Genomic DNA, 15,618 nt, shown 5'->3' on the forward strand with positions numbered 1-15,618 from the left:
CTCTCAACAAATCAACAGTCCTATGATAGCGATCAAGAACTAAAAATATCTAACAACTTTTCCTAGCAAACAATTCAGGCATGCCATCATGACGTTTTGCTAGCATATCCTCAAGGGTATTGTTTTTATCAAAAAATTTCTCTTTAAGTTTTTGCTTGTGTCGCCTCTAAGCATCACGAAGACCAGTCATCACCTAGTGTACATCAAGCTGATGAATCTAGGATTCCTTGCAATTGTTCCTATAAAGTTGCTTAATTCTGACACTCTCTTATTAGTTGGTCCCAATGCTTTTCCTTTATCAAATGTCACCTCCTTTCTTTCTTCCAAATTTCTTGTGTGAATATCCTTACATGTTGTTTGTCCTCGAACCTTTTTTGGCTTCGATATTTTTAGATTGATGTAACAGACAGGAAATAAGAAATTTCTTTTATAACAAGTAATAAATCTTACAAAGTTTAAGACATACCTTTTGTACTACAACCAATGTCAATTTCCTCTTCTCATCACACTCATCTCCTCCAAGTTCTTCTTGATCCACAAGATCATCTAATCCTTCGTTGTGTTCATTAATAATATGAGTATGTATAAATTTGACATCAGCTATTGTGTGGTTATCATGTTTTGTTTCATCATCTATGCGTATCCCTTGATTTTTCTGAAACTGATCAAGACTATTAGCTGGTATGACCGACTTCGTCTTTACCTGCTTGCAATTTGGTAGATCATGAATATTATGTTCATTGTGTATCCGTTGCTTATCCAGAAACTTATCAATACTGGTGGATGGTAGGACCGACTTCTTCTTCGCCTGTTTGAAGTTTAGTAGATCCTGAATATCATGTTATACCTCTCTATTACCTAGTGTTGTTCCAGTCACATGTACTGAAGCAGTAACACCTTCCTTGAAAGACGTTTGGAACCTAGAGTTATACATAGGAAGTTTAATTCTTCTCTCTTAAATGGACTCTCCATATTGAAATAACCTCTATTTAGTTTGTCCTTTCCCTGCAATCCTATGTGAGGTACTAAGCTCTTCCCTTGAAAATGATTCAATTACTGATTTGTGCCCAAGCAATTTACTCTTTCCTTGTTGTGGAATGAAATCCTCAGAATTCTTTCTTTTATGTGGTATTGGTGCCTGCTCTTTCTTAGCTCTATCATTGCGTTCATTTGCAAGTTGTTCTCTCTTAATCTTGAATTTGTTGGCCAATTCAGCACTTGATCGGTATTGCATATCAAAATCCAAATTCTTCAATGGACATTGAGCTTTGTTTGGATTCGAACCCTTTTTCTTTAGTATTGCTGATTGATTCATTATTCCCACTTTTTTGGATCTCTTTATTTTATATCCCTGCAGTAATTTAACCTACAAAATAATAATTCATTAGATAATAAGAATAAAGTTTCCTTGGATTAAGGAGGTTCCTTGTCAGTGGAAAGGAATGGTGGCCTTGCTACAGTCATACAGGCCTACTCTATACTATCATGTAGTGAACTGGAAATCACCTGAAATGGGTTGGATTAAGTGTAATACTGATGGAGCAAGCAAAGGTAATCCACGCCAAAGTTCTTATGGTTTCTACATCAGAAACCACACTGGTGAGCAACTTTATGCAGAAGCACAAAGTATATGAGTGACTACCAACTTTGATGCAGAATCAATGGCCATCTGGAAGGCTTTACAATATTGTTTGAGCCAAGGATTCCAACAAGTGAGTCTGGAAACAAACTCTCTTACTTTGTAAAACATATTGGTAAAAAACTGGAAAACTCCTTGGGAATTAGTGGAAAGAGTAGAAGACATTCATGAGATTATGTCCCACATGGATGTTACAATCAAGCATATTTTTAGGAAAGTTACTCAACTAGCAGATTACATTGCTAATGTTGCGATAAACAAAGTGGAAAAGCAACAATTCCAAAACTTTAATCAGCTACCAATTACATTGCTAATGTTGCGATAAACATTACTAATCATTGTAAATGGTTGTTTTTCAGAATCACAGCAAACCACCAAAATTCATCAAAAGCACTAATCACACATTCCATTACACAAAAAATGAATACAAAAGAAGTCTTGGGAGGAAGCAAGATCAACTCACCAAAATTAGCTTCAATGTCTTCAAAAGACAAAGTACTATTATATCCAATCAAAATCACACTACCAATAGCACTAGAAGCCGTCAAAGACACATAACATATCAACAAAAACACCTAGAAATTCACCATCCCACTTGCCAAATCTTAAAACCCCAACAACCCTTTTTACAATTTCCCAAACAACAAAAAGAAAACTAAAAATTCCACAACAGAAAACTATAAAAACACTCAAAACTCACTATTCCCAACCAACCCTACATCCCAAATCTCAAAACCCACAACCTCTTTTGCCAATTTTCAAGAAAATTCACAAAAAAGGACACTCTCAGAATGCTGAGAGAATAGCAACATCAGCTTCCATAGAAAATGACTTTCCTTGTATGTGTAGTTAAAGATAATAAATTTTGGGAAGGAATTGGAAATCTAGAATTCTTGTTTATCTAAATCTCTGACAATTTATATTTTTGCAAGTTGCAAAATACTCAGTAGTCAGTAAGGATAATAATTTAATCAGCTACCAATTACATTGCTAATGCGACAAAATAGTTTTTGAGTATACTTGCTCACAATATGTAGTCCATATAAATTGATCTCAAACTAATGAACTTTTAAATGCATGATACTTGGAGGATTTCTGATAATGTTTGGGCTTTACCTATCCAAACTGTACTAAAATAAATTCAAACAACATCAGGAGCTAGACAAACTAATTTTGATCAAATTGAACATTAGAACTTGAAGCCTCATAGTATCAGATAGCATTTGAGAATAATCACACGGAGATATACAACGTCTAAGTTAAGAGATGCTCAAAACAGAACTGAGCCACACTTGGAGAGAAAAATAAACAACCAGAGTTTACAACCCCATTTCGAGAACCCAAAACACATAGCAGGCACACTTAAAATCGCGACTAAATAAACTACAGACCATCTTGAACAAACTAAAAGGAGACTTAGTTAACTTTAAGAAAATAGATCAAATCATATCAACTAAGAAACTGATACAAACTACCAGCTCACTATTTCAGTCACAACAACGCATAACACTCTTGGTCTGAAACAAACAAGGAAAAATTAAAGGTAAAGAGTTGTACCTCTCTCGGAGCGATGAACTCGGGACAGCGACTTCAAAATGCAGAGCTCACTGTTCTGCCTCTACTATCCACTGACTGATAATAATAGGAAACAAATAAGTATATAAATAACAAACAGCTAAATAAAACAATATTTAGGTTCCTCAATAAAAGAATAATCAGATAAGAAGCGAACATAAATTACTTAACCAAACAACGATTGGGCGCATGAAAAAAGCCAACAGAATACTTAGACATTGTAGCGATCTAATCTTCAATTCCACATATTAGATATCTTAATGTGTTTGTACAAAAAAAACAACTAAATAACAAAAACAGTAAGTGAGCACTATATGGTCATCACAAAAATAATGAAACTCATGGTGCGTCATCTTCAAACTCATCTTCAAGCTCATCTTCATACTCATTTTCACACTCGTCTTCAAACTCATCTGTAGACTCATCTTCAAACTTCTCTTCATACTCGACTTCAAGTTGTTGAGTAACAAATTCCTCCGAAGGCACATCAATTATTGTTTCTGGCACATCAGTCCTTGTTAAGAGTACTTCACCATTATCTATTGGTATAGATGGTCCCATCAAATGATCAGATGGCTCATTTTCATAACTTTGTGGGAGATTAGATTAAACTTGATCACCCATGTCAAACAAGTCTCTCGGAACAGTCTTCATAACATAATGTATATCTTGATCATATGGATCTTGCACATAGAAGCATTGGTGTACTTGAGATCCAAGAACAAAAGGCTCTTCCTGAGTTGTTAAAATAGACATAAGTAAGGCCATAAGTATCATTTTCAACCTCATACCAATCACACTTAAATAGAACAACCTTAAAATGATCGTAATAGTCTAACTCAACAATATCAACTATTCTGCCATAATAAGTCAAATCTGCAGCAATCCGATTTTTATCCTTTAAGCTTGCGAAGCTTGTAGTTGAGGCAACTACTGTAACACCACTATTTTTTGTTTCATGCCTTGCATCACGCTGCCTAACATGGAATCTATATCCATTGATAAGATACCCAGATTATCTTTTTGCAACAGAATTTGGTCCTCTAGACAATTGTTTTATCAAATCAGGCACATCCTCTTGCAAAGCACGAGTTTCAAACCATTGAGAGAAGTTTTGACAATGATTTTTGTCCTTGCTCCATTTAGATCTTCGTGGTTGATTATTAACCTCTTTATCATGCTCTCTACACAACATGTACTTTTATTTGTTAAAATAATAAATAAAATAAATTTAAAATTGTTTATACAAAAAGAATACTCTATTCAAATTAAGGTACCTAATATATTCTTGTACCTCGTCACAATTTCCCAATAAGTATGCATGTGCCTGACTTAGTGACTTGTTATCTAAAATGAATGGATCAGTTTTCTTTCATCCTAAAGGAACTCCTTTGTTAGGAAACAAACTCACAGTTTCTGTATCACTTGGGTCACATTCATCATTATTTCGGGCTCTTCTGTTAAATCTGGTATGCACACCCCCATGCAGATATTTAGAGAATAAATTCATACAATCTATTCCCACTCGTGTCTCTGCTATTCAACCTATGATTTGAATGTACCCATTTCTCTTTCAGTGGAATACATCCATTGATTTTGAACCGGACCTCCTAATCTCACTTCATTCGCCAAATGAAAAGGCAAATGAATCATTATATCAAAAAATAAAGGAAGAAAAATTTGCTCCAACTGATTTGTTGTTTTTATGATCTCTACTTCTAAGCAATCCAGTTCCTCCAATGTGATTATTTTTTGACACAAACGACGAAAGAAGGAACTAAGACGAATCAAAGGAATAGACACATGATCAGGAAGACTGCTTTTAATTGGTATTGGAAGCAAGTTGTAACACCCCGTATTCAAAACAGACCAAAAAATGCAGATTTTGAGAAGTTGCAGGTGCAACCCACGGTTGCCATCCACGGACCGTAGGTCAGACCACGGTCCGTGCTGGTGGTCCGTGGTTCGCCACTGCAACCTCTCCCCAGCAAGCTCAGAAAATTGGTTAAGTCTCGGCTCACGGACAGACCCACGGTCCGTAGATCAGACCACGGTCCGTGGTCTGTGTCCGTGGATCAAGACCTCCTTACCCAGCCTCTGACATGAACTACGGTTGACCAGTACGGACCGTCGTTCGATCCACGGTCCGTAGGTCTAACCGTAGATCGAAGGATAGCAGCCAGTTAGCTGAAAATTCTGATGGGTCAACTTCAGATGGTCATAACTTTTAGAACAAAATGAATTATGTGTCCCATGACCTATGGTTAGATAGATAATTGAATTACCTTTCCAACGCCACCGAGTTTGCTAAATTCCGACCTCCGAGTAAAAAGTTATGCCCGTTTTAGTGAAGACCTGTCGGGCAGACTCGAACTACGGACCCAATCTACGGACCGTAGATTGATCTACGGCCCGTAGATTGATCTACGGCCCGTAGATTGATCTACGGCCCGTAGATTGATCTACGGCCCGTAGGTCCAAACCGTCGGTCACTCCGACAGCAGTTAATTCAGGGGTCTTTTGGTCTTTTCCTATTTCGTTTAACCCCTAAGATACGTCGTTTAGACCCTAAATCATGAGGTTTTAATTAGTTTAAGCCTAGAAACATAACTAGAACTTACCTAAGTCAAATCATTAATCAAACTTAGAAGAATTAGAAGCAAGAAAGGAGAAAAAGGTCAAGAACCCTAGTTCAAGAACGCAGCGAGGTTTCTTCAGTTCCAGCCCCGAAATCGAAAGATTTCTCCGTGGAATTCGTCACCAGGTATGTGGGATTTCACTAGTGGGTTCCTTTCACCCATTAGGTCCCTAGAATTCAGTCAGATTCTTGATTCCATGATTATGAACAGACCTAGGGTTTCTAGAATTATAGCAGATCATCATGAATTAGTTATTTAAATGTTCCAAATCAGATTATCATGTTATTGCTCAGTTTATCGCATGAATTTCAGAACCCTAGCTATGTATTTCTTTAGTTCTTGAATTACACATGCTAGGTCAGATATTTCAGTATTCAGTTTTACATGCCTCAGTTTATGAATGCATCATTATCAGATTAATTGTTGCATTCTCAGTTTGCATGTTCAGTTTCGAGCTATCCAGTATTTACAGAAATTCAGTCATAACCAGTTAACTACTTAATTCATTGGGAGTAGCATAATACCGAGTTGGACTAGGGTTTCAGCGTACCCATATAGTCCCAGAACTACGAGCCACGTAGGTGTAAGTCCCCTCTGTGGGCAACATCAGTTTAGTGATCACGCCAGCATGCCTCTATACCTCTGGCAGGGTATATTGGGTCCTCTCGATGGGGCGTATACATCGGACTCCACATTTAGCTCATGTGGTTTTATGTCGGTTATTAGTAGCTCCCACAGTTCAGTCAGACTCTATTGCATTGACCACATTTACAGTTCATTCAGTATTCAGTCAGCATGTTATAAATTGGTCATTGCATTCAGTTAGCTCAGTATTCAGTATCTATATCATGTTCAGATTATTTCATTGCTCAGTATGCTTTGTTCAGTTATATGTTCTTTTAGCTTTACTCTATCCTGCATGCTCAGTACCTTTCAAGTACTGACGCATACGTGCGCTACATCTTCTCGTGATGTAGGTTCAGGTTCTCAGCATCCAGATCACGCTTAGATCGATTCCCGATCTTCAGTTCAGCAGAATCAGTTGGTGAGTCCTCATTCTTCGGGGACAATAGTCATGAGTTTCTTTTCAGTATTTTAGTCCTTTAGTTTCAGTTTTCCTAGACTTAGCTGGGGCCTGTCCCAGCATTTCTAGTCAGTTTAGAGGCTTATTTCAGACATAGTTAGATTCAGCTTAGTATTTGAGTTTGATATTTCTTTTGTATTAAACTCTCAGATTTGATATATTCAGTTATAGTATATGGGTATTCCCCATCTTTTCAGATTTAATTATGAATTAGCTTCCGCATCAGTTTATTTTCTTTAGTATGCTCATGATCATGCCAGCAGGGTTAGCTTGGGATCACTTGTGGTCCTAGGTCCCGTGTCCGCGTCTCAGGGGTAGCTCGGGGCGTGACACAAGTACTGTAACATGAAATGAGCATCATGGGTTTTATAACTAGACAATTTTCTTTCATCCAAGTTCACACACCTAGATATATTGGAGGCGCTACTATCAGGTAGCTTGGCTGTCTTTAAAACTCCACAAAAAATTGATTTCTCTCCATTTCTCATTGAGAAGCACGCTTTTGCAAACTTTGTTCTCTTACTATCTTCTGTATCTTTTGGATGAAGGTTCTTTCTGATTCCCATATCTTTCAAATCATATCGGGCTTTTGTATGATCCTTTGTTTTGCCAAAAATATCCAAAAGAGTTCCAAGTATGCTATCAACTATGTTCTTCTCTATGTGCATTATATCAAGGTTGTGGCGTAACAAGTTGTGCTGCCAATAAGGTAATTCAAAAAAGATTGACCTTTTTTTCCATGGGCCATCATTTGATCTCTTTCTCTTCTTTCCCAACACATTTTCAAAATCATGTAAGCTATTAAGCACATCAGTTCCCTTTAAGAAGGTGGAAGAGGCCTAAATTTAATTTTTCCATTGAAATATCTTTTGTTAGATCTCCATGGATGATCTATGGGTAGAAAAATATGATGATCCATATAACACATTTTCCGACTATGTTTAAGATAGTGAGAATTAGTGCCATAGTTACAACAAGGGCAAGCAAAGCCATCCTAATGTTGAAACCGGTAGGCGAGGAAAGCCGTATAGGGGAGTAAACAAAGTTGAGGTGCTGATGAGAAGGAAATATCCGCTAAAGTACGATACTAGTAGTGACAGGAGAACATGATAAACAGATAATCTAGTTCATAATGATCTAATATGAATTTAATCAATTATGAATATGGTAGGAAGGAATAATTTGAAATAAAAAACCTGCATGATAAAGAACATGACTACATACGTTCATGATGAAATGATAAAAAACTATGAAACTTTAATCTTATATATACTTAAAGATATAAAAATAATTGAATTAAGAAGATACCATTTTTCAGTGCGGAGTTGGTAAGAGGAATTCATAGAAGTGGTAGTGTGGTAGGTGGTAGTGTGGCAGATGAGTAATTTGTTTTAATTACTTTATTATTTTTCGGTGCTGAATTCATGGTAAAATGTAATAATATTTATTGTAATATTCTTCCTATAGTTGTTTTAATCTGAGTATTTCATTAATATTATTTATGATATATTCTAGATATAACATATCTTGGGTTCTTTGGTATATATATAAATTTTCCTCCATTAATTGTTCTAATAGTTTTATATCTTCCATAGATTCTATCTAATATTGTAAATATTCGTAGTTCATATTAATCTGAATTTATTTCTAAATCGTACCATTCTATTCTTTTGTAGTCTCAATCATGTAGGTCTATTTCATACCATTGTTGATTTAATATATCTTCTGATTCGTTATCATTAAATATTTTTTTCCCATATAATTCTTCTTAATTCAATTATTTTTATATCTTTAAGTATATATAAGATTAAAGTTTCATAGTTTTTTATCATTTCATCATGAACGTATGTAGTCATGTTCTTTATCATGCAGGTTTATTATTTCAAATTATTCCTTCCTATCATATTCATACCTGATTAAATTTATACTAGATCATTATGAACTAGATTATTTATTATCATGTTCTCCTGTCACTACTAGCATCGTACTTTAGCGGACACTTCCTTCTTATCAGCGCCTCAACTTTGTTTACTCCCTTAAACGGCTTGCTCGCCTACCAGTTTCAACATTAGGATGGCATAGTATAGAAGTTTTCTCCCTGTTTCCAGTGTGCTAATAAACTAAAAATCATGATTCAAATAATTCTAATATATAATAACTAACATAAATTTATTCAATCATATATATGATATTTAGGAATATATGAAATTAATTTCGCATATTTTTTGAACAATATACCTTTGCCTCTTGCTTAGCCATGATATCTGAAATATCTAATTGGATTTCAGATTTTTCCATTAGTATTTTAAATATTTATCTTAGTTGAGAGAGTGTTTTCTGAAAGAGGATTTTTATTTAGGCGTTGCCTGTCTTACAATGTTTACAACTGAGTCTATATATAGACATACACACTCTAATACGCTTTTTACATCTGTCCACTACTATTTCCTACTATTCATGACTATTATTTACTACTATTCATGAATAGTTCTTATTTTGTCTACCACTATCCCATTTACGACATATTAATAATGTACATATACACTTGTCATTATTTGCACACTATTTTTAAGACACATACCTACTTTATGACACACACCAAACTATACACTATTCTTTTTATGACTTTTGACTTTTTACATCTTACGTACTTATTTGACTACTTTACAACTTTGCAACTATTTTACATTATTTTACTTACATAACTTTTTCCGTTCTTATCTTTTTATCCTCTCCTTCTTGTTTTCTTCTTCTTTTCCTCGTTGATTATTCCAGCTGGACATCTGGAATTATGTTATCTTCTCCATTACACTTTGAACATATGTGATCAGGGTATTTGTGTCCAATTAGTTTGCAATATCTCGTTGATAACTCTGTTGAAATAAATCCTGCTTTTAGTGCTCTTGTCATAGGTCGTTCCTCTGGTTTTAATAATGATAAGATCCATCGCTAGACTTCATCCATATCTGTTCTTCGTAGTTCTCTTGAATTTGAATATATCATTAATTGATCTCTCGAGTAATAATTCCATATAGCATTTCCGTTTAAATAATTGTTTGCTAATTCTTGTAGAATAGTTTATATACCAATTATTCTTTTATTGGCATAAAAACTTGGTATCTCTATTTTGCATATCTCTTCTTGTTGTCCGATGTCCTCGGGTATAATCATATCTTTAGTTAGTCCTATCTTGATAACCTGTATTGGAGGTTTTATTTTCTTGTATAATATCTCCGCTAGTGCAGTATAGAATTGTATATAAAATAAATTTCCTTTTGTAACTCTTTTGTATGCGATGAATGCCTTGTGTAGTTCTGGTATTCCACTAACTTCTTCTCCGTCGTATGTGTATACAGTATTCAACAGTCCATAGTTGTAACATGATCTTACTAAATTAGCGTTAGTTTTTGGCCGTGCAATTAGCTTGTTATATCCTTGTAACTTTTGTGTCAAATAATCCTAGTTTGATTCTTTTGTAGTTGATCTAGGGTTAAGGTTTAAATAAGTTTGGATTTTGTGTATATTTTCGATATAGGTTCGTGTGATGTAGTTATATGTCTTTTTCTCATTTTGGTTTTGTAAACTATTTGCGTATGTAGATGTTTGTGGTTCCATAGACATGTGTCTAGGTGTCTTTTGAGTAAATGGTTTTTCGAATAGCTGGTTTAGGTTCGCATTTTTATATTGTTTATCACTAAATTGTTTGCTTGTACCTGCAACTATATTTAAACAAACATTATGGGTTTTAAGAAGTTTCCCATCGTCTCCTTTTAGCTCTGGGTTTTTTCCGTCTTCCGATCGACGTAGCTCCACATTTTTATAGTCATGCTGCTGACTAGCTTTAGACCTCAGATTATCTTCATTAGTCTTTAGCTTTTGTATCTCCTTAGCATGGCTAAGCAAGAGGCAAAGGTAAATTGTTCAAAAAGTATGTGGAACTAATTTCATATATTCCTAAATATCATATATATGATTGAATAAATTTATGTTAGTTATTATGTATTAGAATTATTTGAATCATGATTTCTAGTTTATTAGCACACTGCAAACATGGAGAAAATTTATATACTGTGTCATCCTAATGTTGAAACCGATAGGCGAGGAAAGTCGTTTAGGGGAGTAAACAAAGTTGAGGCGCTGATAAGAAGGAAGTATCCGCTAAAGTACGATGCTAGTAGTGACAGGAGAACATGATAAACAGATAATCTAGTTCATAATGATCTAATATGAATTTAATCAATTATGAATATGGTAGGAAGGAATAATTTGAAATAAAAAACCTACATGATAAAGAACATGACTACATACGTTCATGATGAAATGATAAAAAACTATGAAACTTTAATCTTATATATACTTAAAGATATAAAAATAATTGAATTAAGAAGAATCATATGGGAAAAAATATTTAAGATGACGAATCAGAAGATATATTGAACCAACAATGGTATGAACTACGAGTATTTGCAATATTGGATAGAATCTATGGAAGACATAAAACTATTAGAACAATTAATGGAGGAAAATTTATATATGTGCCAAAGAACCCAAGATATGTTATAGCTAGAATATATCATAAATAATATTAAAGAGATATCAAGATTAAGACACTTAACAAAATAATATTATAGTAAAATCTTTAAAATAAATAACTCACCTACCACACTATCACCTACCACACTAACACCTACCAAAAAAGTCATGAATTCTACACCTACTACACTTCCAAAAATGTCATGAACCCCTCACCTACCAATAAGATGAATTCCGCACCAAAAAATGATATCAGAGCTATGGATAATAAGAAACATGGTAAGAAATATACTAGTAGAAAGATAAGAAAATTAAGAAGAAAATTAAACAAATTATATCCGGAATATAAATAACTCAATATCACAAAAATCGATAAAGAAAAATTAGACCAATTAATAGATAATATATCTAAAATAGAATATAAATATATTCTAAATAGCGAAAATAATGAATATAAAGAAAAACTTACTGAAATAATTATAGCGAAAAGACAAGAATTAGAATACTGGCAAGACAGACTTAACAGTAATATATTTGCAGGAATTTGTCACAAATCTATAATAGCACAAAAAAAAGACTATTTTATATCTAGAAATACAAATAAATAACTTAGAATATAAACTACAATATAATTTATAAATGAATAAAGAAGAATATGCAATAGATGAAAAAACATATGAAAACTATGACGGATTAAAAATAAAGACAATATTTTCTAATCTAGGAAGAAGATATAAGAAAATAGGTGACAATATAAGTTTAATGCTAGAAAAAGAAACAGTAAAACTAGAAGATAGTTTAACTGCTATGACAAGAATAACAAAAGAAAATGAAGAAATAGATAGAAAAACGGAAATAGAAAAAATAAAACAACAAGCAAAAAAGGAAGTACAACAATTAGAAGAAGTAAAAAATACTAAAATAATAGAACTAGAAAGAGAGTTGGCAATGCTAAAAGAGATGTATGAAATGAAACAAAAAGAAAAAGAACAAAAAACAAAATTAACAAATGAGATAATTAAATTAAAAGAAAAATTGCAACTAGAAGATGAATTAGAAGATAAAGAAGAAAATAACCAAGATAATCTACCCGAAATAAGAGTTGATGAAATAAACGACGATGATCTATAACATTCGGAAACAAGTGAAACATATACAGAACTTTTAGCAAACATGGACAATACAAAGGATCTAGAAGTAAATACAGGAGACGTAGACATGGATGAAAAACCTAGTACATCAGGAGTAAAAAATCCAAAAAATCTAAATCCAAAATATTATAATGAAAACTATGGACAATATGAGAGAGAAAAAACTATATGGGATAAAATATTAAATAAAAAATGGATGCCTAAACCCATAACTGAACAACATGATTTTTTAGGTTTAGACTGTGTAGCAGATATAAATAAAAAAAAATTCTGAAAGAGAATTTTTATTTAGGCGTTGTCTGCCTTTTTAAGTTACATATCTGTCCTTTATATAGAAAGGATTTTCATACTACACTACAATAATGTACTACTATTCACTTTAACACTTGTCACCTAATAAATCACACCCCCTACCATCCCTTACACTTGCCCATCATGATACCTTACACTTGTACACCTACTTTATGACACACCATACCTTACTTTACACTTGTCCACCATTCCTATCTACTTACTTTAATATGAACATGCATAATAATGCATACTTGACTAATTTACATAATAATGCATACTTGACTAATTTACATCTTATCTACACATCTTTTTGACTACTTTACGTTATTTACTTTATCTTTTTTGCCCCTTTGTCTGCTATTTGCATCTTATCTTTATCATCTTCGTTTACTCTAAATCGACATCTGGAATTATGTTATCTTCACCATTACATTTCGAACATATGTGATTAGGATATTTATGTCCAATTAATTTGCAATATCTGGTTAATAACTCTGTCGAAATAAATCTTGCCTTTAGTGCTCTCGTCGTAGGTTGTTCTTCTGGCTTAAGTAATGACAAAATCCATCTCTGGACTTCATCCATATCTGCTTTCCTTAGTTCCCTTGAATTGAAATAAATCATTAGCTGATCTCTTGCATAGTAGCTCTATATAGCGTTTCCGTTTAAATAATTATTTGCTAGCTCCTGTATGATAGTTGATATACCAATTATTCTTTTGTTGGCATAAAAACTTGGTATCTCTTCTTGTTGTCCAATGTCCTTGGGTATAATCATATCTTTAGTTTAGTCCTATCTTGATAACCTGTATTGGAGGTTTTATTTCGTCGTATAATATCTCGGCTGGTGCTGTATAGAATTTTATATAAAATAAATTTCCTTTTGTAACTCTTTTGTATGTGACGAATGCCTTGTGTAGTTCTGGTATACCACTAACTTCTTCTCCGTCGTATGTGTATACGGTATTTAACAGTCCGTAGTTGTAACATGTTCTTACTAAATTAGCGTTAGTTTTTGGCTATGCAATTAACTTGTTATATCCTTGTAGCTTTTGTGTCAAATAATCCTTGTTTGGTTCTTTTGTAGTTGATCTGGGGTTAAGGTTTAAATAAGATTGGATTTTGTGTATATTTTCGATATAGGTTCGTGTGATGTAGTTATATGTCTTTTTCTCATTTTGGTTTTGCAAACTATCTGCGTATGTAGATGTTTGTGGTTCTATGGACATATGTCTAGGTGTCCTTTGGGTAAATGGTTTTGCGAATAGCTGGTTTAAGTTCGCATTTTTATGTTGTTTATCGCTAACTTGTTTGCTTGTACCTGCAGCTGTATTTAAATAAACATTATGGGTTTTAAGGAGTTTCCCATCGTCTCCTTTTGGCTCTGGGTTTTTTTCATCTTCCGATCGACGTAGCTCCGCATTTTTATAGTCATGTTGCTGACTAGCTTTAGACTTCAGATTATCTTCATTAGTCTTTAGCTTTTGTATCTCGTTGTCCATAATATCCACTTTTGTACAAAGTGTAGTAATAGCTTTGAGTATCTTTTTGATTGTATCTTCTTCCTCAGTCTCAGTCTGAGTAGCTTTGTCGTGATAGGTAATCTGCAATAACATTCTTATCAGTTTTTATTACTTCAATTGTAAATGTAAAATTTAATATATTTAATACCAATCTCCTTATTTCTTTTGTTGTTACCGAATCTTGTATTTTTCTTGTTAGCCACAATTTTACTTGTGTATTATCTGTTCTTATAATAAATTCGTTATATACAATATATGGTTCAAATGATAAAAAACACTTATACACTGAATATAATATTTTTTCCCATTTTATTTCTGTATTATTAAATGTTCCTGAATAATACCTACAATGATGTTCTATCGTATTGCCATCATATCTGTATTTTAATATTCCTCCATAACTTTTTTTCACTCACATCTGATTCTACTATATAAGTAAATTTTTTGTTTTCGTCCGGAAAATATAGTTAAGTTAGGGTTTTACACAATAATTTTATTTTTTGTATTTGTGTTTGGTCTTTCTTGTCAAACTGGTATTCTACATCATTCTTTAATTTTTGTTGTAATGGTTTTAAATTCTCTGCTAATTTTGGTATGTATTCCCTTACCTGGTTTACTAGTCCTAGAAATGATTGTAATTTTTTTTTCGTATCTAGCTGTTCATTTGAGTTAATTATTTTTTGTACTATATGTGTTTGCATTTTTCTTTCATTTTTATCTATTTGTATTCCTAGGAATTCTATTTGATTTTTCATTATGTCTACTTTCTTTTTACTTAGACTTATGTCTGAATATTCTATAATATATATGAATTTTTCTAATAATCTTATCTGTTCATCTTGGGTTTTAGAATATAGTAATATATCATCAATATATACTACACAATTTTCTAATTGTTTAAAGTAGTTATCCATAAAGTGTTGATATCTACCTGGTGCATTTTTATATCCGAATGGTAATACATTCCATTCATAGAATTCTTATGGTATAGTGAATGTTGTTAGTTTTTTAGATTCTTCTTCTAGTTTTAAGTGATAAAATCCTGATTTACAATCAAATTTGCTAAAATAATTATATCCTTGTATTTGTCTTATTTTTAGTATTTTATTCGGTATCGGATAATTATATGTTTTAGTTTTTGCATTTAAATTTGTATAATCAATAATCATTCTGCTCTTTCC

This window comes from Solanum verrucosum, unplaced genomic scaffold, assembly GCF_900185275.1.
Source record: "Solanum verrucosum unplaced genomic scaffold, falcon-dt-bn FXZP01000198.1, whole genome shotgun sequence".
NCBI classification, from domain to species: Eukaryota; Viridiplantae; Streptophyta; class Magnoliopsida; order Solanales; family Solanaceae; genus Solanum; species Solanum verrucosum.